Source organism: Oryctolagus cuniculus, chromosome 4 (assembly GCF_964237555.1).
Source record: "Oryctolagus cuniculus chromosome 4, mOryCun1.1, whole genome shotgun sequence".
Classification (NCBI taxonomy): Eukaryota; Metazoa; Chordata; class Mammalia; order Lagomorpha; family Leporidae; genus Oryctolagus; species Oryctolagus cuniculus.
The window spans coordinates 70,726,925-70,754,745 of NC_091435.1; the positions used below are offsets into that span (position 1 = coordinate 70,726,925).

Below are 27,821 nucleotides of genomic sequence, written 5' to 3' on the forward strand. Positions count from 1 at the left end.
GGTCTTCCATTGTTGGGGGAAGATAGAAATCAACAATTCACTATGTCTCATCACACAACCACATCAACAAATATCCCCAGACAAGAGTCACTCAAGAGACTGTTGAATTTGACAGATACTTTCAATGGTGGCAAATATTGCCACCATTCTCAAATATGTCTCTGAAATTCTCATTTAGTCCCCATTTTGATGCAGAGGGAAAATATTTAGATTCTAAAAAATTCCCATGAATCTACTCAGTTATTTGCAGTTTCTGGAGTGTGACCTAAAACATTGCTCTTTTTCTCCCAATTAACAAAGTATATTAGAAAACATAAGTGTATAAGTGTAACTTTGTAACAGGAAAAGTTTTGTGTTTACCTTAGTTTAATTTTTAAATGAGTAATTCATGCATACATTTTTCAAAATTAATTACTATTAGTAACACATTTGTTGTACACATTTCATACTTGATTGAAAGACACACAACAGTGTTCCTTATTATTGGCAAAAAAAGGGCATAGATATAGACATGAATCTCTTACTCCTCCAGCAAGCATTAAATGAGCACCAACTAAGTGCTAGTGCACTACTCGATTCTGGAGACCACAGGTGGATAAAGCAATGTCTTTTTCTCCACACATTATAATTTATTGAGGTGATCAATTGGGCTCCTATGTAGCTTTGGGAGCAGACTGTGAAGGGAAAATAATTCACTGAACTGGTAAAGAGTAGAGAAGAAAGTGCTTCTCTATCAAACTGCCGGATGCAAACAAAACGGATGACCTGACTCATCTTAAGTTCCCTTCAAACAACAGTCTGAGACAAGGTCTCGGGTACAGGTAGTAATTTGGAAGGTGATCTCAGAAGGCAGGAATGGATGAGTAAGGAAAATGAGTCAGTAAGGAGGAAAAGGCCGTAATAGAGATGTTTCAATGAGGCCACCAGTGTGGCAACTGGAGCTCAGTTCCTCCAGGATTTCTGGGACTAGTTCGTGCCTCCAGAGTATCCTTCCAAAAGGAATGCAGGCTGGAACACTTTTTCCCCAGCCCTATTCTTCTTCTGGTTGAGTTTTGTTACCAGGGCATTAGCCCCATTCCTGCCAGCTCTCTTTCTCCTACCTGCTATAGACCTGGCGAGCTCTTAACAGCACTGGGAGAGGTGTTGAGTCAGAGTGTGATGAAACCTACCAGATGCTGGGAGTCTTGGGCAACAGACTCGCTTGGGGTATAGCTGAAATAAGACGTGAGCTGAGGGACTCAGCCTGGAGTGCCAGATGTATGTGCTAGAGTAACCTATAAGACTTATGGGGGCACAATGTACTGTGCGGTCTGACCTAGCATCCCCTAAAGGATGGTCTGAGACTGACATCTTCCTTGCTAAATTAAACTCCACACTGAGTCTCTGACTCCTATAAAAAGTCAAATGGTGGGGCAGTAAATCCTGACACTGACCAGCTAAGCAATTGAACCATGATGTTTTGCTGATAGGTTTCTCTGGTTCTCTATGATTGGACTTCCAGCCTTTCTTATTAAAATCGTGACATCCATTCACTAATTATCACCTGTGATCTGATATCTTCCCATGATTCAGGAATGAAATATTGAAACTACTTTAGGGAGTTTTTCAAAAAATGGTGATGCTTTTTTTTTTGGGGGGGGGGTGGTGTATATCATTTTGCTATGAGTGGCCCTACTGAAAATTTTCCTGACATTCTGCATTCATTCCAATATGATTTGTGTGGTTGTGTTTGGTTTGTAATTTTTGTTTGTTTGTTCTTATTAGAGAAGAAATCAGGAAAGGTTAAAGGTTGCACCTAGATGTATTATGTTTAAAGGCTTTCAACATTCTTGAGTCAGATTTGTAGAAAATTATTAAGACTTTTAGCTTCTATAAACATTTCACCAGTGCTGATGGTATCTTCTTCAGCTACCTCTGTCGAAGCAGCTCCTGGGTTTCTCTAAGAATGAAGGTGAGTGAGTTTGCAACTCACCACACAGGGCAGGAATTTTCTGCAGGATTCTTCTGGTTTGGGGGCTTACAGCCAGAAGGTTAAACAATAGATACTATGATGACTGTAAGAGAAGAGCTGATAAATGCTTCATTCCTCTACCATAACATATGAAAGGCAAGATTTTATTCTTAATCCCTAAAAATGTGGTGGCAGCATGGGTAGGATACAATTCCTTATGTGATCATCTGTGACTTCCCTTCAAAATGAGTGGGCAATCCTTAAAAATAAATTTTAAAAAAATGTTCTGCAAAAATAACGAGCCTCAGGGATGATTCAGGCTATTTCAGTGAGCTCCATCCTGAGAAACCAAACTCAACTTGACAAAAATTTGAAAGTCAATATTTACAAAGCCTTTCCATCTTATATCTTGATTTCTTTTTCTTGTATGTTCTTTCTCTTTTCCTTCCCGTCTATGTCTTGATCCTCTACTTTACTCTTTTTCCCCTTTGACCTCATTCCTCAGTGTCCCCTACTCCATTCACCTTTCCCAAATCTGTTCATCCTAAAAAAAATAAATAAAAATAAAAATAAATTTAAAAAAGGTGCCACAGCTCTCTTGGCTAATCTTCTGCCTGCGGCGCCAGCACACTGGGTTCTAGTCCCGGTCGGGGCGCCGGATTCTGTCCCGGTTGCCCCTCTTCCGGGCCAGCTCTCTGCTGTGGCCCGGGAAGGCAGTGGGGGATGGCCCAGGTCCTTGGGGCCTGCACCCACATGGGAGACCAGGAGGGCCTGCACCTGGCTCCTGGCTTTGGATTGGCGCAGCGTGCCGGCCATGGCAGCAATTTAGGGGGTGAACCAACGGAAAAGGAAAACCTTTCTCTCTGTCTTTCTCTCTCACTGCCTAACTCTGCCTGTCAAAAAAAAAAAAAAAAAAAAAAAAAAAAAAAAAAAAATCTGTTCATCCTACAATAGGCTTCAGTGATGGAAAAGAAAGAGCCTCCAAACAAAGCCAGTGTCCAGTGAGGAGGAACTCCACAGGGTGGTGAATGGTGATAGGCGAAGGCCTGTGGACTGAGAATGCTCAGGGCTCTGGAGGCTCTTAGCTGGACAAGCCATTAGGCTTCAGCGGGCGTGATAGCTGTATCAAACCTCGTGATTTCAAAGCTTTCATGGGCTGACAAGGACTTGCTAATTTCAAACTTTCTAACCAATTACAATCACAAAGAACTCAGGACAATAATCAGTGAGCAAAATGAAACTGCTGGAGTGAAGTAGCCCTCCTCAGGTCTCACTCTTGTGGCTCTGCCATGCAGTGTGCAGCTGGGACTCTGCTTCAATAAGTAAATAAAAATACACGATAAAACACACACACACACACAATGGATCCCATTTGCTGTCTTGTTCCCCGTAGCCTGCTACGGGGAACCCTGTCTTGCATTCAGCCCATTAATTTCTGATGGTGTTAATTAAAAACTTTTGATGCTTGTTTGAATGGAAAATACCTCAAACAGTGTTTCCTTCATTGAAACACCAAGTTCCAAGTCTTAGATTATTAGGTTAAGCTCTGCCAGCAGTGAGACCAACATAAATGCTTTTCATACCATCTGCTTTGACAATAAAGGACAGTAATAATAATAAAGTAATAATAAATGAAAAGGAAGAAGAGAAACTGTTTAGGTTGAAAACTCACTATTTCAGCCTGTTGTTTTTAAGGACTAAATTGAAAATCCAGGTCCCTGAATGTAGAACATATGACTTTTTAAAAAAATCTTTCTTCAAATCCTTAGAACATTCAAATCACCCAATGTTCCAGGACCTGAATTTTTTATATTTTAAAATGGGGAAAGCTGCTTAAAATAAGTGAATCAGCTGCTAAGTGATTTCTCTCTGTCTTTTTGTCGACACTCTCTTTCGAACGGCTGAAAAAATGCTTAAAATGGTACATGCAATTGATACGTGTGGCTTAAGAAGCTTAATATAATTACTGAGGACTCAGACTTTCTATTTAAAAATAAGACAGGAAGGAGTAATAGAAACTCTGAGTGGTGAGTATTCATCTCTTGTGAGGTGTGGGAAATGTTTCCAAACGTTTAATCCTCTGAGCAAGGTAAGGGGTGGAAAGCAGTTATTCGCAGTTTACCATCCTCACCCTGTAAGAGGATAGTGTGAGAGATGCTGTGCAGGAAATGAACAAATAAGACATCCAGCTCCATGATCCAATGCTTTTGTGAAGCATTAGGCAAGCCACTGCAACATTCTGATTGGTTTTTAAGACCTATTTTATTTTATTTGTAATCCCTTTTAGGGAGGCCTGAAGCCTTGGGCACCCGCTGTGAATGTGGTTTAATAGACCTAACTTTCTCCTTCATTGTTTTATTTTCCCACCTGTTTATTCACTCTCTGCCACATCATCTGAGTCCCTGAAAGATCACAGGACCTAGCTTCCACCCCCTCCAACCCCAATGCCTTCTTCACCCTTATTCTTGTTTTGATCTGCAAGTCTTCAATGGGAATGCAGTTCTCCTTAACAGCCAAACATTTGGGCAGATCTCCTTGCCCTCCCTCCCTACACAGGCTGCATAGGCTTCATCCTCTTTAGAACAGATTGCAGAAATGGCCTTTGAACCCAGTGTGACAAGATAGTGTTTTTCAGCAACATCAACAACCAGGACAACCACAACAACAGAAAGACCACACCATAAAGTATGTGAGTGGGATTTGCAATATAATACAACTAAAACTCCATCACGTAGATAGTTCTGAACAAACCACAACATGTGCATCTGTGTTCACAAAATTTGTGAATTCTCCACACAGTAAATCCATAGGTGATATAGTCTACAAAGAAATAGTTAATGGGAATGAACTAATAAGATAGGAGTATGCAGCAAATGAATGCATTTGAAGATGATTTCCAGCTGAAATGAGTTTTTTCTAGAGACTAAGTTTTTGTTAAACTTAATCCTACTCTCTTCCCTCTCCAGCAGCAGAAACATCTGGTTGGTTTTAGATTCCCCTTGGATTTCCAACTTCAAAGGGAATTATAAAGAATAACAAATTCATGTACCGGCACTAAAAAAAAATAGAGCAGCAGGAGAGAATGGTAAAATTGTCCTTATTTGACTGCTAGTGACAGGCGCCACAGGCAGAACTATGAGAAAAGACAAAGGCAAGATCACCCGTTGACAACCAGAGTTCCTGCAAGGGACTGAATCTTTGGCTACATAGCGATATGCACAGGGCCCTTCGCAATCCATGGGGAGATTTATTTTTGCTTAAATGCAAACAACAAGCTACATAAGAAAATAAGAGGAATTGGAAGGAAACAAAAAGAAAGGGGCTTACATTTACCTGTCACAAAGTTTGTTGAAATAATAACAGATCTATAAAAGTCTGTTGAAAGAATGACCTGGAGGCAATTTTAAAGACCTACTTAGCATCAGGGTTTTTATTTGATCTAGAGAAAATCGTGGGTTCTGGTTCTACCAAGGGATGGTTATACCATCCCTGAAGTAACTTAGGCTCTTAAGTTTCCAAGAGGCCCATTAGGTTCTTGTGAAAGCTTGAACCTGTAAGGGTCTCAAAAGTAGCTTCTATTTCTTTCTTGCTCTGAATCCTTATTATTAAGGGATGACTTAAAAAGATCAAAGTCTTCCCAGAGTGGAAGAACAAAATTTGAATGGATGATTCATATCTGCAATTGTGTCAAGTTATGTTTGACATCACTTTATAGAACCAGATTGATTGTGCCCCCTTCATCGCTTTCCTAGTAAAACTGAAACACACATCCTAGAGCACAGGTCTTGATGTAATCAACCATGAGAAAATGAGAAGTTCGAGAAAGTGCAATTTTGCCATTGTAATTATCTTTTATAAACAGTCTTTCCTCTCTTATGTGCAATGTGTACAGCAATGACAATAAAAATAAACAAGGACATGATTAACCAATCAAGTTGTTTGTGAACAAAGAAAGAGAAATAGGTAAGAGCTAAAATGTCTTTAAATAATTAATTATAAAAGTCTTCAAACTAGTATTTAGAGCTTCCTGACCTCCACATAACAAATAACATCATGTTGATTCACAGAGCAGTCATCAAATACTCAGAAAACAAATTGCTTTTGGCCAAAATGTATACATCAACAGCACCCCCAGAAACATTTTCACGGAGGATGGCAGCATCTACAGAACTAGTTCTCTCTGGACCCTGCATGGTTTCCTAGTGAAGTATTCTCCAAAGAGAAGAGCATTTCCAGATCATGTTCTTTCTATCACAGATTCAAATTAAGTGGGGAGTAATTGCTGGTTAAGGAGGAAAAACCCCAGCATTCCCAATCTGAAAGAACTGAGCTGCCTACAGAATCCCACCTCCTTGGATATCTTTGCCTTGAGTGGAGTTTTTACCCTTCCCTTGCTCCTCCACGTGAAGCAGAACCATTCCCATGCCACCATTCCCGGCTTTTGGGTAATTTTGCATGATGCTGTGTTACATACCTAATACCGTGCATCAATATGCCCTGAAACCAGCCTCTGATGAGCTGAACAAACCATTGTGCTTTTTTTGTTGACTTTCTATCAGCATCATCAGGTTTAAAATAAAGATCTTGACTTCGCAGGGAAATTTGCAAAGGATTTCCTGCACTATTTAAGCAGAATCATCCAACTTTGATTATGATCATTGCTAGGGGGAAGGAGGTAACAGGAGTGGAGTACCACGCCAGTCTAAGAAATGTTTGATAGTTTGAGGATACACAAGGTCACAAGAGTTAACATAACTGAAAAAAACCCTGGGCCCCAAAGAGGCCAAACATAAGGAAATGGGTATACATGCGCACACAAAACACTGTCATTAATAATAATTCTAATTACTATAGCTATTATCATGATGAGGCACTGATGGTTCACTTGGGTGTAGTATATAATAATTAAAGTAGGAAGAACCCTGGGTAAACTTACTCTCTTTAAAAGGCAGTTTATATTCTAGATTTACATGACCCAAGGCACATAATCCAACACTACATGTAAGAAAAGGACGCCGGAAGAATTGAAAGAGACTTTTAAGCTTTTATATTAGCTGTTGTGCTGTTATTATCGATCTTAAAATAATGATGAAAACATTAGTTGTTTTTAAATATGAGTATTATGGGTAAATCATCCTTACAGCTTTAAAATAGTAAAATGGCTAGTTTGTATCTATCTTTCCTTGTGATATCTGCCTGAATGTCACGCCATCAGATACATTCTGACCTTTTGCTGACATTTTAATGATGGTGATGCCAGGGCAGGGTAAAGGAGAAACAGAAATGGTCAGAAGATTGAGGGTAAAAAAAAAAAGAAAGAAAGAAAGAAAGAGATGGTTTATACCATCCAGTCTGGCAAATTTTACAGATGCTCTCTATTTGCTTGGAATAGTTTATTGCTCATGTTCTTTCTTTCTTTTTTTTTCCATGTGCTTTTCTGTACCAGCTTTGGCTGAAAATATTTTGTATGTGTCCATACTGTAAACCATCATATTTTTTTAGAGATTTAGTGTGGTAGAGAAGCTCTTTTTTCCTTCCCCAAGGGTTAGACACATCAATATTCTAGCTACTCACTTTCGAGGCCAATGGAAAATGTGCTCCTAAGATTAAATAGACTTGAGTAACACATAAATTTAGTTTACACTGATGCAGTATGTTACTTAGTTACTCACATCCTGAATTTCTGATGAGTGCACTACACCTGTTGGGCAACACATGGCTATGGAACAGTCACTGACCTACAATTCAAAGACAGCGAAACACAACGAAGCCTTAAATACAGATTCTCTGTGGAGATCCTTATTTTCATAGAGCATTCCTCTCTGTGGAGCTCTGTGAGTGAAGGATCTGGCCTAGCCATGGAAAGCTTGGTCATACAGTGATCACTAACATGTTCTTAGAATAAACTAGAGCAAAACTTACAGGCACATAGGAAGCACCCTTTGTTCTGCAATGTACTCTCTCTCCCCCTCCCAAGTCTGTTGTTTTTTACTATGACTCAGACTATTACTATATAATTCCTCCCTTTTCTGACTTTTAAGTGTCTCACATATTCATCACATGCTTGCCATTTCTGTCAATAAGGCTTAAAAACTATAGTTTCTCTTTTATAAAAATTATACAAAGAGAACAGATTTCATATATTTCATATATACAATTTTAAGCACATAATGATACTTCCCACCCTCCTCCTCCTTTTTTTCTTTTAATTTTTGCAGTAACATACTTTCAATTTACTTTATAATCACATGCTTAATCCTCCACTAAATAAAGAATTCAATAAGTAGAAAGTAGAAAGACCACTATTCCACAGGAGTAGATTCTAACCTAGTCTTACATTTGGTTTAAGTCAGTTTTCCACATTTAGCTAGTATGGTTGGCAACAGCTAGTCTGGAGTTCTAAGTGGTCAGAAGACTACATTTTCCTCTCACCCCAGATAAAGAATTGTACTGAATATGTCCAATAATGAGTATAATTAATTCTGCATAGGTCTGGTATGCAAATTATTATCTGAAATTTGAATCAAGTATTTAAAAAAGGCTAAAGAAAAACAGTTCCTCCAAGAAACCTAGCTAAATCTATGAAGTGTCTATGTACTCAAATTTCCCTGTGGCTTACAGATGTACCTGAGACTATTATGAAACACAGTGTTGAGATTTTTATAATCAATAGTTATGTATTAGAAAATATAATATACAATGATTAGAATTATTTCTCTGAAGGCTTTTAACTTTAACATGTAAAAAGGTCTTGATGGGCCTGAAATATTGTTAATTAAATACTATGGTATTTGAGATATAACAGCAAAGTATAGAGAGAGGAGAGACAAAGAGAGACACCAGTCTTCCATTTGCTGATAACAGCTTGGGCTGGGTCAGTCCAAAGCCAGGAGCCTAGAACTCAATCAGCACCTTTCATGTGAGTGGTAAGCAACCAAGGACTTGGGTTGCCATCTGCCACCCACTCATGTGCATTAGCAGGAAGATGGACTGGAAGCAGAGTAACTCACACTAGCACTTGGATATAGGATATGGGAATACCAAATAGTGCCTTAACCCATTGCACCACAATGCCTGCTCCTCATTTTTGAAATATATACTTATTTGAACTTTCACTGATTTATTGACTATATTTTGACTGTTCACCTAGCAAGGTATTGTGGAAACATAAAAAGGTACTAACAATGTTCCTGTTGGACATTTAGGTCACTTCAGGTACTGTATATATTTATTTAAATGTTTATGAGGACTAGGTAATGACACATAAAACTGTTAGGTTAAATTTTGAAAGTAGGATAAAAAATAATATAGAAAGTATGATTACAACAAGCTTAAAAACTATATCCTCAGGGGAAAATGAGAGTAAGGAAATATATCAAATGGTTATTAATGATTGGATTTAAATTATAGAAATAATTACTTTAATTTTTCTTCATTTTACTCCTATGTAGTTTTCCAAATTATTTTTAATGAGCATGTATCATTTTAAAATGAAAATAAATATTTATTCATTAGTGGGAAAGATTCCTTTCCCAAGGAGCTTTTCATCTACTGCAAACACACAACATAGTCCCTAATGGTTCAAATTGTCATACCTAGAAGTGAAACATACCCAACAGGAAAAGGAACATCAATACAGATTTTATCTAATCATAGAGTCATAAAGAGCTTTCTGTGTGTTGGACAGAAACTGGGGAGGGACTGGCTTCGTTGCAAGTGAGCAAGAGTGTGAAATTCAGACACTTTTGTTAGGAGATCATTTTGTTATGTATGCAAAGGGAGCCACAAATTAAAGTTACCAAATAAATCTGTCCCTAGAACTCCTGAGGTTCACACTGATGGGAGTTTCTTTTGGGGCAGCACAACAAGTAAAGCCTGGAAGTGTGAGCGGGACTGGGGAGGGATGTGCTAGAAAGTCACATCTTAAGGATGTGGGACCTTCACCAGAGATGGAAATGCTCAGAGAGACAGAGAAAGACATGCCACAAAATTAGAAACTACAACATAGTGACAGCTACGGATTATGTACAATAGATATGGAAAGTCCCTGTTAGAAAACTATCTTTATTACTCCAAGAGATGGTGGTTCTCATTTTGTACACTTCCACATTAAGTGAAATCAACAGCATAACTCTGAAAGGTTTGGACAAATGCAATTTTATGTCTAAACAAGCCAGGCAGAACATACGTAGATACCAGGCAAGTTACCCCTTCCCACCTCCTTTCTCTCCAGTGTATTTCAATGCAGGCTAAGTTCCAGCAAATTCAGCTTTTTAAGGCTCTGTGTGACTTGATGCTGCTCTATCAATATACTCTCAGTCCTGACCTGCACTTTCTTCCTAGCCACTGAAATATCAAGAATGCCAGAAAGTCACAATATCAAATTCTTGGAAAAATTCCAAATTCTCACAAAAAGACACAAAGACAAGACTTCAGACCCATGTTCACTTGCAGGCCTGGTCTTGGTCTTCTGACTTAGCTGGTGAAGAGGGGTAGCCTTATTGATGTCCCTACAGGGCATTTTTCCCCCTTCTGAGTACAGGTGCCTGCAGAAGCAATCACGTTTGATTTTAAGATTGATCCAAAGGAAGCAAATGCATTTCAAACTTCCAGAATATCATGGGATACCAAAAGGCAGCTCAAAGTATCACAAAATGTGTTCTAAGGGTTTTGTATGTGTTTGCTCAATGCCAAAACATCCAGTGTTCCACCCTGGAAACATCAGTACCCAAATTCAATCTTCTTGCCCTTTCTGTTCACTCAGGGGTCTGCCTTGGAAATACATACATTTCTGGGGAGACTTCCACAGGGTCCTTTGAGTGCTTCCACCCATGTAGAAAAGCCATTCTAAAATGTTTGTTGAAATTTGAAATAACATATTTCTTATCCTTCAAAATGACAGTGTTTCAAATGAGCTAATAGGGCATAAAAGATCTACACGTTACCAATGTCAAGATAAGTACTATTCAAATTTAGCCCTTGAGGTGGTGAACTCACCACAGCCCTTCAGTCTAAGGTATTTGACTACTTTGCACCTCAGTGTACTTTGGATTGCCATTTAGAGATAATGAAAGTTACTCACCAGACAGCAATGGTTGTGAAGAACATCCAGTTAGTGACGGTGAACTATTCTGAAATGAAAAGAGTACCATAAATGCTAAGTATTTATTTTAATAAATGTAGGCAAACATGGTGATCAGAAAACAATGCATTTGTTCATAACTTGGGACACTGATTTAGTGATTCTATGTAAAAAGAAAAAGATGCTTCCTTTTGGAAATGAACATACAATTGTGCACTGAGAAAGTGGCTTTTGTAGCTGCTGCGTCTTTCACTTGAAGGGCTCTAACGAGTTGCAACCAGTTATGAATGACTTGCTGCCCATTTCTGCAATTCACTGTAACTTGTGTTGAGAAAGTTATGTTTTATGGCTAATTATCCATGGTCTGTTTAAAAAAATAAATCAAACCATTGTGAACCACCAGGATTTGCAGCTCCATTTGAACTTTACTGCACTTTTGATTAAACATTTGGTAAATAAAAACAAACTGGCTTCTCCTTGTTTTTGGTTGTTTGTTACTTGTGTTTTGCATATAAATATTGTGGCAGTGGTGGGAGAACAAGCTATGGATTATTTACCCATGGTTTCATGAGTAGTGAGTTACTGGCCTTACCCTCCTTTCTGAGTATAAATAAATGTATAGTGTTATGTTCCAAGTCCAGTAAGACAAACGGAATGAGTGAACTGAAGCCTTTTAAAACCAAAGCCTTTTATATGAAGTCACAGAGCAACAAAACAACCCCCAAATTAACATTTAAAAAGCTTCTACTGCAGAGCAAAAAAATGTCCCCAATATTATTATATAATCTGCATTTTAAAAATCGTTTGCCTCACAAGCGGCATTCTATCAATAATTCTACAAGCTTTTCTTTTCCATGCCTTTCAAATTTTGAAGCCACAGGTGGTTTTCCCAGAGATCACCACTTGTGCCCTTACCCCCACCCTCACTTGGCATCTCCAATAGGATCGCCACAATGAAAGCCTTGAAAATGATCAGCATGATTAACTGAAACCAAAACAGATTTAGAATGATCAGGAGTTCATGTAGCTAAAAGTAACGAAGCACTACATAAAAGGATCACTCTCTATAAATGTTTTCTATAGTTACCGTCCTAGGACTCACATAAATAAAAGAAGCCCAAAAATAACTGTCTGGACAAAAGGGAAGATTCAAAGGACCCTGAGGCAGAGTGCAAGAGAGTATGTGAGAGCTAGAATCAAAAGTACTTAACACATTTGCATATGAAACTTAATGAGGATCACCAAAGTATCTTGCCCAAACTTGTGTTTCTGAAATGAGCCAATGGCCTATGCAGCACTGACCACTGGAAGGGCCCTCCTGGGAGAAAAACGATATTGTCTTCTGAAATGTGCTACTTTTATAAAGACAGACATAGGAGAACCAGGGCTTTCTCATCAAACCGGGGAACCGTTTGCTGCTAAAGCCAGGCAACCTCTGTGTCGGATTTCTTTTTACCCCTTTATGACCTGTGTGGCTCACTGTTCCCTATTTATGAAACTGCTGCTATGTGCCAGGCACCACTGCAGTGCTTCTGCTTGAGAAGGCAAGGCAGTGACTGAAGTTCTTGTTGCAACATTAAAAAATATTTATCACCACTGCCAATAGCAACGAGAAGAGGAGCTAGTTTGAAAAACTTGTAAAGGACTTATGAAAAATCAGGAAAGGCTTAAAACTCACAAGCTGCCTGCATGCCCTGGGAATAGAAAGTTGAGGCCTCACAGCGATCCATGTTGCAAAAGAAAAACTCAAAGTGGGCTATATGTTCCCAGGGCCACGGTTACAACAGAAAATGAGAGCTGAGCAGACTAGGTTGGCACAACCGGACTTTGAAAGGTCAGTTCTGTCCTAGCATGGTTCAGAGAGCGTGAAAACCCACCAGAACGAAAATTGAAGCTATTCTGACAAAAGGAGGCTGGAAAAAAGTTCAGACATTTCCCTCTGCTGCTTTTATAACCAGATGTCTCCAACTATTTGTGACACCCAGGGAAATGCTAGTCTCCTTCCTCTTTGGAGTGCTAAAGTTTTGTTTGTTTAAATCCAGGCACCTATTTGAAAATCAGGATACTGAAAACAACTTCCTGTATACTGGCTGCCCTTCAATACTAAGAGCTTGGTCACAGATCATTAATTGTATTAAAATTACATCATAAAAAATGTGCCTTACATGGTGCAAAGGTGTGTGTGTGTGTGGACTGTAAGGTACTTATATACCAAATTGTATATTGGAACCCAGACTCAGCTATAATACACATGGAGGGCTACTTGATTATGATTTCCTGCTTAAAGACTAGAGTATCCTGGCTAATTTTCATTATTTCTTCATAAACAAATAAAGAAAAAAACTGAAAGGAAATATAGTTATAATATACTTAAAATATATATACTAGTTAAATCATTATTTATTTTGACAACAAAGCATGTCCCCATATCATCATAAATGCAGAGACATGCTAATCCCAAGGATTTGATCACTCAGTTCTAACAGAGAGGCACACATTCAGGATACAAAACTTGAAAAACCAGACAAAACTCTCCTGGCTTTGATTTTTATCTTTGCACAACAGATTTTTCCATACAAAGGAACTCTAAATTGCAATAGCTAACACATAAGACAAAGTTAAACAAATTATGAAATAGCCTGAATCTTTTTAAAAAAAATTTAAAGGAAAAACTCACCTCCTGCCTTCAGGGAAGTCAAATGAATCGATTACTTATGGTTTTAACATCCAGAAGGAAAGGATGACCTCAAAGAATGATGCTGATCCCAAAGAGCTGAGGGCCTCAGTAGTTCCTACTCATGCGTTAACGATGCCATGAACCTCTCCCACCCTCCTCTCACTTTTCTGATTGCATTAAAGACAATCAGAATGACCTCCACCACACCCTTTGCACACCTGAACCTGTACCCAACAGACACCAAACAGTGCCTAGTGCTGTGGTCTCTCTCATATGTCCACTTCATAACCATTTGATAGGCAGACATTAAAACAGTAAGAGCAGACAAAGCCAGAAGTCTCTTCAACCTCCCTTATCAGACAAACGCCTGGTTCCCTGAGGACATCAGTCAGTTAAGTGAGGACATCAGTCAGTTAGGTGAAACAAAATATTGGTACAGAGAAGAAAGACTGATAAATCTCACACAAGTCTCACTGTGTTCCCATTTAAGCTGGGAGAGGAGTCACTCCAGTGAAAAAGTGAGGGTGAGGGGTGGGAAGAAAGTGAAGAGCTACAGAGAAAGAGAGAGAGAGAGAGAGAGAGAGAGAGAGAGACTTTTATTATACATCTCAGACTTACAGATAGGAAGCACAATGAATCCAAAGGTGTGCCAGAGAATCGTGCGACGCAAAGTTCTAAATGAGAATTCCAGAAACTGCAGGTTCTTAAACACAACTGTCATTTAGGGGATGAATTCTACAAGAAGTTTGCGTTAACTGCTTCTGTTGTAGCATCTAGATGTTTTCTTTTTCATTAAGTCTTTCGGGTTGGCATGTACTTTGTCACAGAAAAAAAAAAAAAAAACCCACACATGAGCACTTTATACCGCCTCCAAAGTGAAAAAGCAAGAGAAATGCAGGTTTATATAACTGGGTTTTTACATAGATATTACATCAGGATACATTTCAGTTGGAAACACACACACACACACACACACACACACACCCCTTGCTTACCCTCTATTTTAAAATCCATTTCTTAGTTTAAATGTTGGTGATTTTTCATAAAATAGGTGGAAACTCAGTAAAAACACCTCAGAATAATTTTAGTCTTATATTACTTGGAAAATTCATCACATCATAGAAGGTCACAAAGGCCTGTTTAAAAGCCAGTTAGGACACTAGCAATTATGGGATATTTTGCTGCAGCCTAGGGCAACTAGAAATGGCCATAGATGTTAACTAACTGTCTTCTAAACAGTCTGAGAAAAGGGAAAAAAAAACTGTAAGTTTCCCCATCTGTTATTTCCTTTTTTTTTCTTTTTGGCTGTGGAAAAGTAAAATTATGCAAGAGCTTTTGAATGTAAAGGCTGTGTGTGCTTTTTCCCTTTTTGTCTCTGTGTACCGGTTCTGCGATGTTGCGTAACTGAGTACAGAGTAGGCGGTTAGCGTTTACTATTGATTTACACTATGCCATCTAATGAATTCAGAACACTAAAAAGAAAGGAGCAGAAGGGGGAGGAGTAAAGAGAGAACAAATGGAACAGGGAGAAGAAAAAATTAAAAAAAAAATCCGAGGAATGAAAGGAGCAAGAGTTTATTTAGAGAAACGATTCCAATATCTGAAATAGGTTCATATTTATTTCCTTTAGTTCTGACTTTGAGGTACTGTTTAGATTTCAGAAACCTGGACTTGGGTTACAGGCCTCGAGATCCCAGTCCTATTTCTAATGAGGATTACTGGCAGGTGAATGTCTGAAAGTACTAGTGTGTGAAACTACCTCAAAGTAACTCCATTCAACTGTCAGACTTCTCCATATGCATCTATTTACCCTTCCTACCCACTTGTGTGCCTTTATTTGTAATAGCCAATGCTATGGGCCAAGTAGTTTAGCCTAGACATATATCCCATTTGAAAGGTATACAGGGGATGATATCAGAGCAAAGAGAAATAGGTTCTATTTTACCCATCTTCTTAAAAAATATATAAAGAACACATTCAGACATCTTTGAATAGCTTATTATTTTGCTTTGGAAGAAGATATGCCACAAATTATTTGGCTGAACAGAACAGCCCACAATAGGGTAATAAAAGAGAAATGTGTCACAAGAGTAAAGATCCTAAACCAATGAACAATATTTGTAGAAGTAACGTCATATATGATGTCTATGAAGAACCTTTAACTTTTGATCAGAATGACTACAGCCATTCCCAGAGCTTCAACGTTGCTCAGGGCTTCCACTGCTGCACAATGAATTCCTAAAGGTTAGGACATCAACTACAGTTGATTCTGCCTCTAACTACTGGACCTTCCTGTACCTAAGTGCCCTTCTATGGCTGAGAATTACCAGCAATGTGAGACAGACAGACAGGAGTTCTCTGTTCAGCAGCTAGAGAGCTAGGCAATGTAACTTTCATGAGTGCTTGTAAATGATGACTGGGACAAGTCACAGGTTATCCAAAGGGAAGAACAAGAGTTTGGGTTTCATTTCTAGTAAATCTAAACTCTTTTCTTTCCACCCATCTTAGCATGGAAAATGTTAAACGGATACCTACTCCATTCATTTATCAAAGGTCTCCCATGTAGATGCAGGGGTCAAGCACTTGGGACATCTTGCTTTGCTTTCCCAGGCACATTAGTAGGGAGCTGGATTGGAAGTGGAGCAGCCAGGACTTGAGTCAGCGTCCATATGTAATGCCAGCATTGTAGGCGGTGGTTTTACAAGCTGTGGCTTTACCTTGTACACCACAACACTGGCAGTATGTACACAGGTCTTCACCTAGCACCTAACATGGTGCTTCCCATAGTCTCTAAGCTCAGAAAATACTAGTTGAAACTGCAAAGTGATTAGGTGAGATACTTTCTGTTGGGAAAATATACTAGAAAAGTCCCAAAAGGACAAATGCCAATGTTATATAGGAAATATTATGCTGTACTGCTCTATCATTCATCTGCAAACAAAATAACTATGTAAAGGAAATATCAGGCAGTTATTTGGGGGTCAGCTGACTTCAGTTTCGCTTTATTAGAAGAAAGCTTAACAAAAATTATAATACTGATAACATCAGCAAAGTTTCATGTTCATTTCCACCAGCCTTTCTGGATAATTTTTTCATTTCAGTCTCAGGCACAGAAAAGTCCATTTTCATTTCCATGAACACATTCTAAAAAAAGTCATGGGATATCAACATAATTCACCTTTTAAAAAATACTGAGAGGAATGTAGCCATTTAGTAATGGGAGAGAATATGGCTATTTTTGGAAGGGCAAGGCAGGTGGAGTTTTGATTATGTTATGCAAATTTAAATTAATAGAAGGGCAACCAAGAATGTACTGATTTCCATTTTCTTGGTTAAACAGGAGTTTTATGAGGAAAAATAAATTCTGGATTAGAAAGTCAGAAATGCCATCTTTTCAGTTAATTGGAGAATGAGACCTTTAAAGAAAGAATTACAAATATAATTTCTCAATAATTCTAGCTGAAGACTGAACTAAAATCATGTTTGGCAATAGTAGCCATAATGGTTTTGCAAAAGTGGGGCAACCATCTTGTTAACTCTTCCATACTAAACATATACATTTCAATCAAAACCTTCAAAATGATTTTTTTTTTCTAAATTTTGGCCACCATTTATGTATTCAAATCCAGCAACTTCCTTCAATCAGCATCCTGTAAGTATGTCAACAAGCTCATCTCATGTGCTTTCTTATTTCATGGATGCTTAAAATCCTATGAGAATTTACTTTTCCCCCTCATTTTTATATGAAGATTCTGAGGCTCAGAATTAATTTTCTCAGGAGTATGTATTTTGAGACAGGGCTGCAACTAGTATCTAAAGCTCACAGTTCATTTTTCCAGAGCATAGACTAAATCAAAGTATATAAATTGAATCTTATTTTAAATGCCATAGGGAAAAGTTTCAAAAGATTATTTTATAAGACAAGGAATCCTTACCTTATATAAAATGTTCACCTCAAAGCCATCTTACACTTTATTTTTTAATCTTAAGCACAAGTCTATTATTTAAATCATTGCTTCTCTTCTTCCCCCTCTTCTTAACGGATTTTATTTTTCATTTTTTATCCTCTTGTCTGGGTCTAGCTCTTTCCTGAGCTTGAATATTTCCTTTTTTTCTCACTTTTCATGTGTTTACCAACTTTTTTGAAAAGTTTTATTTATTTATTTGAAAGGCAGAGTTATAGAGAGGCAGAGGCAGAGAGAGAAATCTTCCATCTGCTGGTTCACTCCCAAGATGGCCACAATGGCCAGAGCTGGGCCATTCCAGAGCCAGGAGCCAGGAGCCAGGAGTTTCTTCCAGGTCTCCTACATGGATGCAGGGCCCAAGAACTTGGGCCATCTTCTACTGCTTTCCCAGGCCATAGCAGAGAGCAGAAGTGGAGCAACTGGATCTCAAACTGGTGCCTATATGGGATGCCAACACTGCAGCCAGTGGAGGGGAACTATCCCTGTTGGCTTCCCTCTAGAAAGTTACAACTGTCTAAATCTCTGCTATTATCAATAAGGAAACTGGGACCTCATGTGTCACAGTGGTTCACCAGAGAGAGAGCAAAGGCTCTTTATCTCCAGGCCAGGCATTTTCTGTGACAACAAGCCACCTTTCTTTTTTCTTTTTCTTATTTCTATTCCACAGAAACAAATATTTGAGACTGCTTATGGCACAACAGGAGGAGATCCAGAAAAATCCTGGTGGGTTAATGTGGCTTTAATGATAATGGCCAAACTCTTTCAATGCCAAAAAATGGTCAGAAAGAGTTACACATCAAAACTGTAGTTACATAGTAAATGAAGTCTGAGGAGCTTAAAAGAAAACTCAGACATGAGAAAGAGGTCTCAGGATAGTAGGGACATTGCTGCCAGAATCATTATAATTAAGATTGTGTCATTGTTTCCATTATAAACCTTACTCTTAGGGGGGTTATAATTCAGTGAAAATGATCAGCTCTAGGCTGAAATGCAACTCCAAATATATTGGAGTGGGAGGTATTTTTTCCCTCCAGTTCCTTAAAAAAAAAAAAAAAAAAAAAAAAAAAAGAACACATACAGGAATTATTCAGCAATTTAAATGACACTTGTAGTTTGACCCCACAACTCTTTCTAAAAAGGATAGGTGCTCATCAATGAGCTTAACCTACAGTGAGTCAAGGTGAACAATATGCACTGTGGAATGAACGTTAATCCAGTATATGAATGGGCAATAAAAGGATTTCCTATTATTTCAAAAGACTTAATGTACATCATTTCATTACTTTTTTATGTGAATAGGATTTCAGCAATACATAGTTGAAAAGTCTCCCAATTCTGTTTGCTGATTTGTTTTCATAGAAAACACTGCAATGACAAGAAACAGGAATTTCTGATAGTTTCCGTATGTCTCTTTTCTCATAAGGCCATTCTCAGGATGGGTGTTAGATAATCAGTAATTTTTAAAATTACTTGCTCCTACTCCTCCATTGTTGGCTGTGATATCTAATAACCCCAGGACGAAAGAATATACACCACAATGAGAAGAAAGGATGGAGGAGGAAATAACTGACACACATTGAAATAATAGGACAGAGGAAACTAATATTTACTGAATACATATTATATGCCACATATTCCATTAATATTACTATATTTAATACAAACTTGCCATGAAATAGTATTGGTTTATGTTTTATAGATTAGCAATGTAGTCACAGAGTTGTTTAAAACTTGCAAAATGAATCAAGATCTGTTGGACTTCCAGCCCACACACCCTCCAATATAGTGCAACATCAGGAGCAGGATATGAAGCCATCTAAGCAAAATTCTTCATGCCAATGATGAGAGCCACGTCATGCTACAAGTACAGGTTTCTGTCTGGCTCTTGGCTCTGATGAAACCTATCTGTTCAGATGCAACTATCCAATGTTTATTTGAAAAATGTTCTTTGTATCAGATAAGAAAATTCACAATCTCCTAGGAACCTTTAAGTCAGGTCAGATGTTACAAAAATTCTTACAGATTTACATTAGATAAAAAATTTAAATATGACATATATAGAATCAGATGATTAGTACAAATTAACATTTCAGTCTGTGTGTATGTGTGTTTGCGTGTGTATATATGTACATATACATATATCTATATGCACAAGTGTATTTCAAAAACTTCATGGAAAATTGAATCCAAAGATTTTTATTTTGGTGCAAAATATTTTGAAAACCATGCATATGAGGGGTCTTTCAGAAGTTCATGAAAAATAAATATTACGAAAAATCTACGTATAGGATTTCAAAGATTTGTATAAAAATAAGTTGATCTTAATTTCATTTTTCAAAAAGTTTTTGAGGTATATATGTGTGTGTGGACATATTGTTTTCTCTCCTTACTAAAATTTCTGGTAATTACTAATAAAGTAACTGACAAAGGCTAAACAGTAAATATGTCAAGCCAGGAGAAAATAAAGCAAAGACAGAACAAGAAAAGACAATATTATGTGTATGTAACTTCCTTGAGAATTTTAGTCCTAAAATATTTCTAAAACTAAATAGGCCATCAGGCTTTAGTGTAGATTGTGTGAGTGTATGTGTGTGTATGTGTGCACAGAGCAAAATGAAGGAGCTCTACTATGTTAGTTTGGTCAATGATTATTTCTGCACATACCTACATAAAAAGGTTCAATAATAAAGAATATTACTATGTACATATGGTTGTATAACACTCTTTTGTAAATAAGAACTCACTCAGGATAACCTTAGAGATCATCAGTACATAACAGCAAATTTTAAAGGTCTACAACTGGAAGCACTGCAGAGTTTACCAATTTTATATATACATAAATAAAATGTATTGCAAGGAAGTATTCTTTCAAAATAATTTATAAAATGGAAAATTTATTCCATTTTATTGACAAAAAGCAGTTATTCTGGATGAAGCTGATACAGCTCGTGTTTCTGAGCATGCATGCTGTGCTCCCCAAGATGACTGGAACATGTTTAAAATTTTTTAAAATCATAGTTTGATGAAGAACTTAACAAAGTAGCTGGAGCCAAACATATTTGAGAGAACAGTGAAAGGTTTTTTAAGCAGCACCACTTTCATGCCTCAGCTTTCACTGTATTCTTGCTGTGCTTGTCCATCCTTCTTTTCAAGGGTGAACTCAGAGTGGGAGCAGGAAGGAAAGATCACTAATGCCTGTTTTGGAGAAGCAGAAAAGAGAGCACGAGAACATGTTTCTGGCCCTTCTGCCTCTTCCCTATAAGGAAAAGCAATAGGAAATCAAACATCAGAAAAAGCCACGGCAACAATAACTTTGTCGGCTTTGTGGTATCGGGCAAAACCAGGCTTTGTGTCTGCAGTTTAGGGGACTTCTGCAAACTTTAGTTTTTGAGATGTTTTACAACTGCACTAAAGAAGATATGAGGTATGTTAGGCAATTAGATGAAGTTGGGTGGGGGGAGAGGAGGCACTTCTTTGTAAAAAATGGTACTTAAGCACATGACCAAGATATGTAACTTGCAACATTAGAAACTACCCAGTTAACTTGAACAAGCTAAAAATAACATACAATGCCCTCTTCACTAAAAAAAAAAAAAAAAAAAAAAAAAAAGCTAGAACATATAACCAATTATTTTGGCTGGTAAAAAGAGACAGTGATATGAAAGTAACAGATGGAAGGCCAGTTTTACTTATACCACACACTCACTAAATACAATCGCAAGCATCCTCCCACTAATAACAATGACGACTTGGCCCTGTGCTTCAAAATATCTCCTTTAGGTGGGTTTCCTTGAAGATTTCAGAGTGACTTTGTGAATATTAAGTAGAATGAAACCAACTCATCTATCCCAACCTAGCCATGGGACAGAGTTGCAAATCACAACCTGTGGACAAAAGGGATCACATTTGCCAATTCTCTTCTCAAGATGGGAATACATTTTCTTATTTATTTTTTGTTGTATGGTAGTATTTTTAGGAAAGATGACATATTCTGTATTCTTAAAGCACTCTGCTACAAAGCCTCTAAAAACTTCCATAAATCAAGTAATTAAAAGTAATGAATCTTCTTAATTTCTCTTCAAAGTTGAAAGAAAGGTTATTTTCTTACCTTACCATATGCCTTCTGATCTGACAGTGTCATTCAGTCAATAATTTCAATGTCAGTTACTAATTTTCAACTCTTTTATTACAAAGACTTCCAGCAATAATGAAATGGTGCTGATTTGCTTGCTTTCACTCTATATAACATCTATATTTATATGCTCATGCTTCTATTTGGATCTATATTTATCTGCTTTATCTGCCTACAGTGCATCTGTTTCTCATACACACAGACATATATTTATATATATATATATACATACTGCATATATATTTGTGTATATATATATCTATATATAGGTTATATATAAACACACATACCCACAAAAACATGAATGCATGCTAATGTGCTTACTTCAACAACCATGTAGGTGCATAAATACTCTGATACATGCAAATATACAAAGAACATAAATGCACATGTTAGCAAAGCTACACAGGGAAAAACATATTTTTTTTCTTTCTTTCTTTCTTTTTTTTGACAGGCAGAGTTAGACAGTGAGAGAGAGACAGAGAGAAAGGTCTTCCTTTTTTCATTGGTTCACCCCCCAAGTGGCCGCTATGGCTGGCGCTGTGCCGATCCAAAGCAAGGAGCCAGGTGCTTCCTCCTGGTCTCCCATGCAGGTGCAGGGCCCAAGGACCTGGGCCATCCCCCACTGCACTCCCGGGCCACAGCAGAGAGCTGGACTGGAAGAGGAGCAACTGGGACAGAATCGGGCTCCCCAACCGGGACTAGAACCTGGGGTGCCAGTGCTGCAGGCGGAGGATTAGCCTAGTGAGTCGTGGCGCTCGCCAAGGGAAAAGTATATATTAACAAGAGCCCTGTCTGCCATACTTGGCTGTTGCCATTTGAGACTTACACGTTGCCGTGTGACTACTCCGAGAAGGAGAAAAATCTCTGAAGGAAAAGTTATATAAATAAATACATGGCATTCATTCCTAATCAGTCATTTTGGAGAAGAGGAAACTGAGACAAAAATACATAAAGCAAAGAGTTTACAGCATTCTAGAGGTGAGTCTGGAAGGAGAACCTACGTCTCTGCTTTTTAGACAAATGCTCTTTCTACCACGCTGACTTGAAATGAGGAAACATTTCATTCAAGCCCAATATCATTATTTTTTATTTACTATTCTTTACTATGTTCCTTTTTCCTTGCTGCATGAAATGTAAGCAGCCAACATTCGCTGAGGGTCAGGATCTGATTGAAATAGTTTGTATAGACTATTGCATTTAATTTGGATAATGTCTCTATAAAGTAGGTGTTACTACTCAACCCCATTGTATGGATTAAAACTTCTTGAGCTCAGTGAGTTAAGTGACTCACTCAAAGCTACATCAGTTGTAGGCAGAAGGGTTGAGCCCTCATGATGCTCAAGGCCCATGCTTTCCCATCATGTCTTCCTTAGCACACACCTAAGCGCAACACCAAATTCCACCACCACTGAGATGGCCTCACAATCTTATCAATTTAATAATGGGTCTGCTTCAGGATCCATAACTAGCCTAAAACAGGTTGTCTCAGGCAGAAAAAAAAATGGAAGTACAGGAGGGATAAAAGACATCACCCAGAATGTAGCGCACATCCTCAATGAGTGAACTGCAAGTTGAACTAGTGAAATAAAAGGTACTCCAAAGACAGACTTATGTGATTTGTCCTAATAACTTCCAGTCTTTGAAGAATTTATATCTTTTTCATTAGAGAATGATAGCAAATTAATAACATTGAATCAGATAGGACACAAGAAAGTGAAGAGAGACTAGAAAAGGAAGACCCAAGCCCACCTTCCTTTCTTAGGGCAATACATCCAAAAAAACAACCACTATCATCAAAAAATACAAAGTCTGTATAAAAATTGGTATTTTGCCCCCACTGAAGGATAAAGGGTAAATTCAGAAAACAAATTGTCCACATAAGGAATATAATTTTATACACATCTTTTCAGATGATAACCAGTTGTGAGCCATCCCAACACAGAGGTGTTTTACACTGTGGTTAACTAACACCAAGCCCAGCACTGGGAGATGCCACGTGACTGTGAAACTCCCTGGGGCATATGGCATCCCTAAACCAAAGCACAGAAGTTATGGAATCCATACATGCAGCTCTTCATCTGAGAACATACTGATCATTACTCCTTATTTATGAATTAAGTCCAAGTTATAAAAACAAGTTGCAGGCATTTGCCACAAAAGCTACATTTTTCCTTAATTCTTCAGGATCTAATCTTGCCATTGTACAGGGGATGGCATCTAACAAGCTTTAGGGCCTGATACTGTAGAGAGACTGTGACCTTGAGAGCTAGAGACTAACCTGAGTCTGAATCTGAGGTTTTCCATTTAAAATGAACATAACTTTAGGCACGTCTCTTAAACCTCTCTGAATATCAGTTTCATTGTCATGGAACAAAGAATAAAATCACCCATTTTTCAAGAACACTATTAAGATTAGAGAGGATCTTGGCACAGTGTCCCCTCAAAGGGGGATGTTTTATAATAAATATCACACGCTTAAGAAGGCCATATGGCTGTCACTTTCTGTTTGATAAGATGATATAGAACTCTTCAAGGAGCAACAGAAGATATAAGGTACATTATGTGTTGGTTTAATCAAAGACAAACCTTTAGGTGATCCCATGTATTCCAAATAAAGGGAGAAATAGAAACATTTCATGGTATAACATTTTTAGTGGAAGATCTTAAAGCACTTACTAACCCTTGACTTTTGTGATTGCTGGTACTCTAATTTAACAGTTGGGCAAAATGAAGCTCAGAGACACTTCCCCCAGATCAATAATAATAATAAAAAAAAAATCACCAGCAGGGGTGAGGAGAATTCCTGTCTTTTAACATGTAAATCCCATAGTGTCCAGCTGAGTAATAACTGCTACAAGGTCACACATACAAAGGGCTATGCTTTCCCCAAAGCTCTTTGAGATTATTCACTGAGGCCAAAAGCATTAGGTAATGCTGTGTACATCTGCTGAGATAACGAGGGTGAGTCAGGGTTAGGTCAGGGTTTCAGGTTATAGGGGTGGGGTGCAGCGTGGCTTTCAGATCAGATGATGAGAGCAGTTTAATTTAAGCAAAGAACAGCCATTCCATATTTACTAAAAGAGGAAAGAAAAGGGGAGACAACCACAGTCAAGTGAAGGTGGGTGGGAGCATAGGCCCTGGGGGTCTCCAAGTGGTAACTGCTCCTCAAAAAGAGTCCCTCCCATGTTCACACACACTGAGAACCGAACAAAAAGGCCCAAAGTGCAGCATAAATCCTGCTACACCAATAACACACACAGATGTTCCACCATTGTTTTCTTTTATGCACATTTTAATTAAGAGATCAGAATCAAGCATTAAAATGTTATTAAATGGCTTGTTTACATTTTCGCTATATGTCATTTATTATGCATTTTGGGAAGGACTATTTGGAATTTTTATGTCACTGCTACAGTTGTCTCACTGACTCACACCCGTTTTAGCTAACCAAATAAGCTAAAGCGTCAGAAGCTTTCCAGTCCAAGCAGCAGGACAGGGACTCTCAATTCTTTCATTCTCAAGCAAGCAATCCTCACCTACTCACAGCTCCACACAGTGTGGCAAACTGCACAACCTCCCTCCAATATATCAAAGGGTTGTGGGTCCATTGAGACCTTTCTGGTTTTTCACAAGAAGCCCAATTTCAAATGTCCTCCCATCATCATCATTAGGAGAAAACAGTCTCCATGCCCATGCCACACCCTTTTCCTGGAGCCATTTTGAAAACCTCAGGAACTCAAATCTTCCACATGGAAGAACTGCCAAGGTGGGCGCCGATTCCCCTGGTTCCCACACAGTGGGAAAAGTGGGAAGGAGGAAACAAGTGGATTTGTGCCTCTCCTGCCCCACCATCCATTTCTGGTTTACAACTATACCTATTTTTGCCCAGTAGCAATCTCTGGAATCCTCTGTATTATTCTAGAGTTGAAACAGGTGTTCACTCTTTCCCTTCCTCCAGGTGCCACAGATACCAGGACTTATTCACACAATCCACTTTCATGTGTGGATCACAAGTGTCCAATACTCTGCCTGTTCCTTATGGTTTCACTGGTTTAACCATGGGACATTGTCCTAGAAACCCACGACTTAACATCATGCCTAATAAATGACGGGTACAGGGGCACTGCAGGATCTCAGTGAGCAGGACTGACATCGCATGCATGTTCAGTTCAGTGCCTAGCACTCTGTAAGAGTGCCATCAGTCCAAGGAAGGATTCCTTTCTTTCTCTGTTATTTGGGATTAGCAGAAGGAGTGAGCAGTGCAGACCTAAGCAAGGGAACACATTCTAATCTCACTGTCATATAATGTTCCTTAAAACCTCTCACTTTCAGCATAAATGACTACAAAAAAATGTTTTGGTTGCTGTAAGTACAACGTTGAGGTAAGAGGTAAGCTGAGGGGCTGGCGCTGTGGCACAGTGGGAAAAAAGCCCGGGCCTGCAGTGCTGACTTCCCATATGGGCGCTTATTTGAGTCCTGGATGCACCACTTCTGATCCAGAAGTCTGCTAATGTGCCTGGGAAAGCAGCAAAGGATGGCCCAAGTGCTTGGGCCCCTGCACCCACATGAGACCTGGAAGAAACTCCTGGCTCCTGGCTTCAGATTGGCCTGGCTCCTGGCTTCAGATTGGCCTAGCTCCTCCATTGCAGCCATCTGGTGAGTACACTAGTGGATGGAAGATCTCTCTCTCTCTGTCTCTCCCTTACTCTGTAACTCTGCCTCTCAAATAAATAATCTTTTTTTTTAAAGTGACTTTTTGGGGGCCGGTGCTGTGGCGTAGCAGGTAAGGTGCTGTTTGGAGTGCTGGCATCCCATATGGGCACCAGTTCAAGAACTGGCTGCTCCACTTCCAATCCAGCTCTCTGCTACCACCTAGGAAAGCAGTAGAAGATGGCCCAAGTCCTTGGGCCCCTGCACCCGCATGGGAGACCTAGAAGAAGTTCCTGGCTCCTGGCTTTGGATCGGCACAGCTCTGGCCATTGTGGCCAATTGGGGAGTGAACCATGGAGTGGAAGACCTCTCTCTCTCTCTCTCTCTCTCTCTCTCTCTCTCTGCCTCTCCTCTCTCTGCGTAACTCTGATTTTCAAATAATAAAATAAATAAAAAAAAATAAAGTGACTTTTTTATAGGCATTTTTGTATCTAGGAATCCCTGCCCTTTTGTTTTTATAGGCAGTGTTGCTTTCTAAAATCCTAAGTTCTAGGGGCTGTACAATTTTAATTGATGTTCTATCACTTAAACAAATAAAAACCCTTAATAACCCTGTGAGTTTAATCTTAGATTCCTCCTTAGGAAAAAATACAAATGGGCTGTGCATTAAGGAAATGTTAAGAATCTGAACAGGTCTTCTTTACCTATTTCTCCTTAAGTGCTAACATTTGTTTTCAACTTAAGGCTCCATAATATCAATTAATATCATTAAGTTACCTAATTAAGACCTACAAAATAACATGTTCTCTTGTTTAGATTTCCAAACTGTTTTATTTTTATTGATGTTGTATCAGCTTAATGTATGTTGATAATACAGAGGAAAAAAAAGCCAAAGGAGATGAAGTCCATCAGTCAGGGCAAAATCACAATAGTTTTGGTCACAGAGAGGAAGAGTTTTGTTCAGTGCAGTCTAATTTGCTGTGGAATATTTGATGTAATAATCATGTTACTTCTCACAGTAATGGTTCACATAAGAGATTCCATGTTCTCCAATGGCTCTTACCCCTACATCTGCACCCAACCACATGTATCTGAAGAGGTCATAAATAGAAAGAAAATGGACGATCATGACAGACCACAGATGTACCAAGTTATAAGCCCGGGGAAGAATATGTAGTCTGTTAGTATTGAAAGAAAAAAAAAAAAAAACCAGGCAGCAGTGTACAGATAATTTGAGGCTTTATATTTAAGAATGTACTAAAGATACACTATGTTGTGATGCAAGCAGAGACAATTCTATCTATGATTCTAGTACATGTGGCCCATGTAGGACTCTTAACCCTAATAAATAATCATAGCTT

At 38.5% G+C, this 27,821-nt stretch overlaps 1 protein-coding gene across 36 annotated transcripts in view; it reads right to left on the reverse strand.

The window, feature by feature from the left end:
• ZBTB20 (zinc finger and BTB domain containing 20) overlaps positions 1-27,821 on the reverse strand; it is an 877,267-nt gene that overhangs the window by 363,521 nt on the left and 485,925 nt on the right. For 26 of the 36 annotated variants that reach the window (XM_070072162.1, XM_070072145.1, XM_070072164.1 and 23 more), the window contains one exon: positions 11,034-11,082. The exons of the other annotated variants lie outside the window; for them this stretch is intronic. The gene's annotated coding sequence lies outside the window, so the exon portion shown is untranslated. The remainder of the gene's footprint in view (positions 1-11,033; positions 11,083-27,821) is intronic. 36 annotated transcript variants of the gene reach the window in all.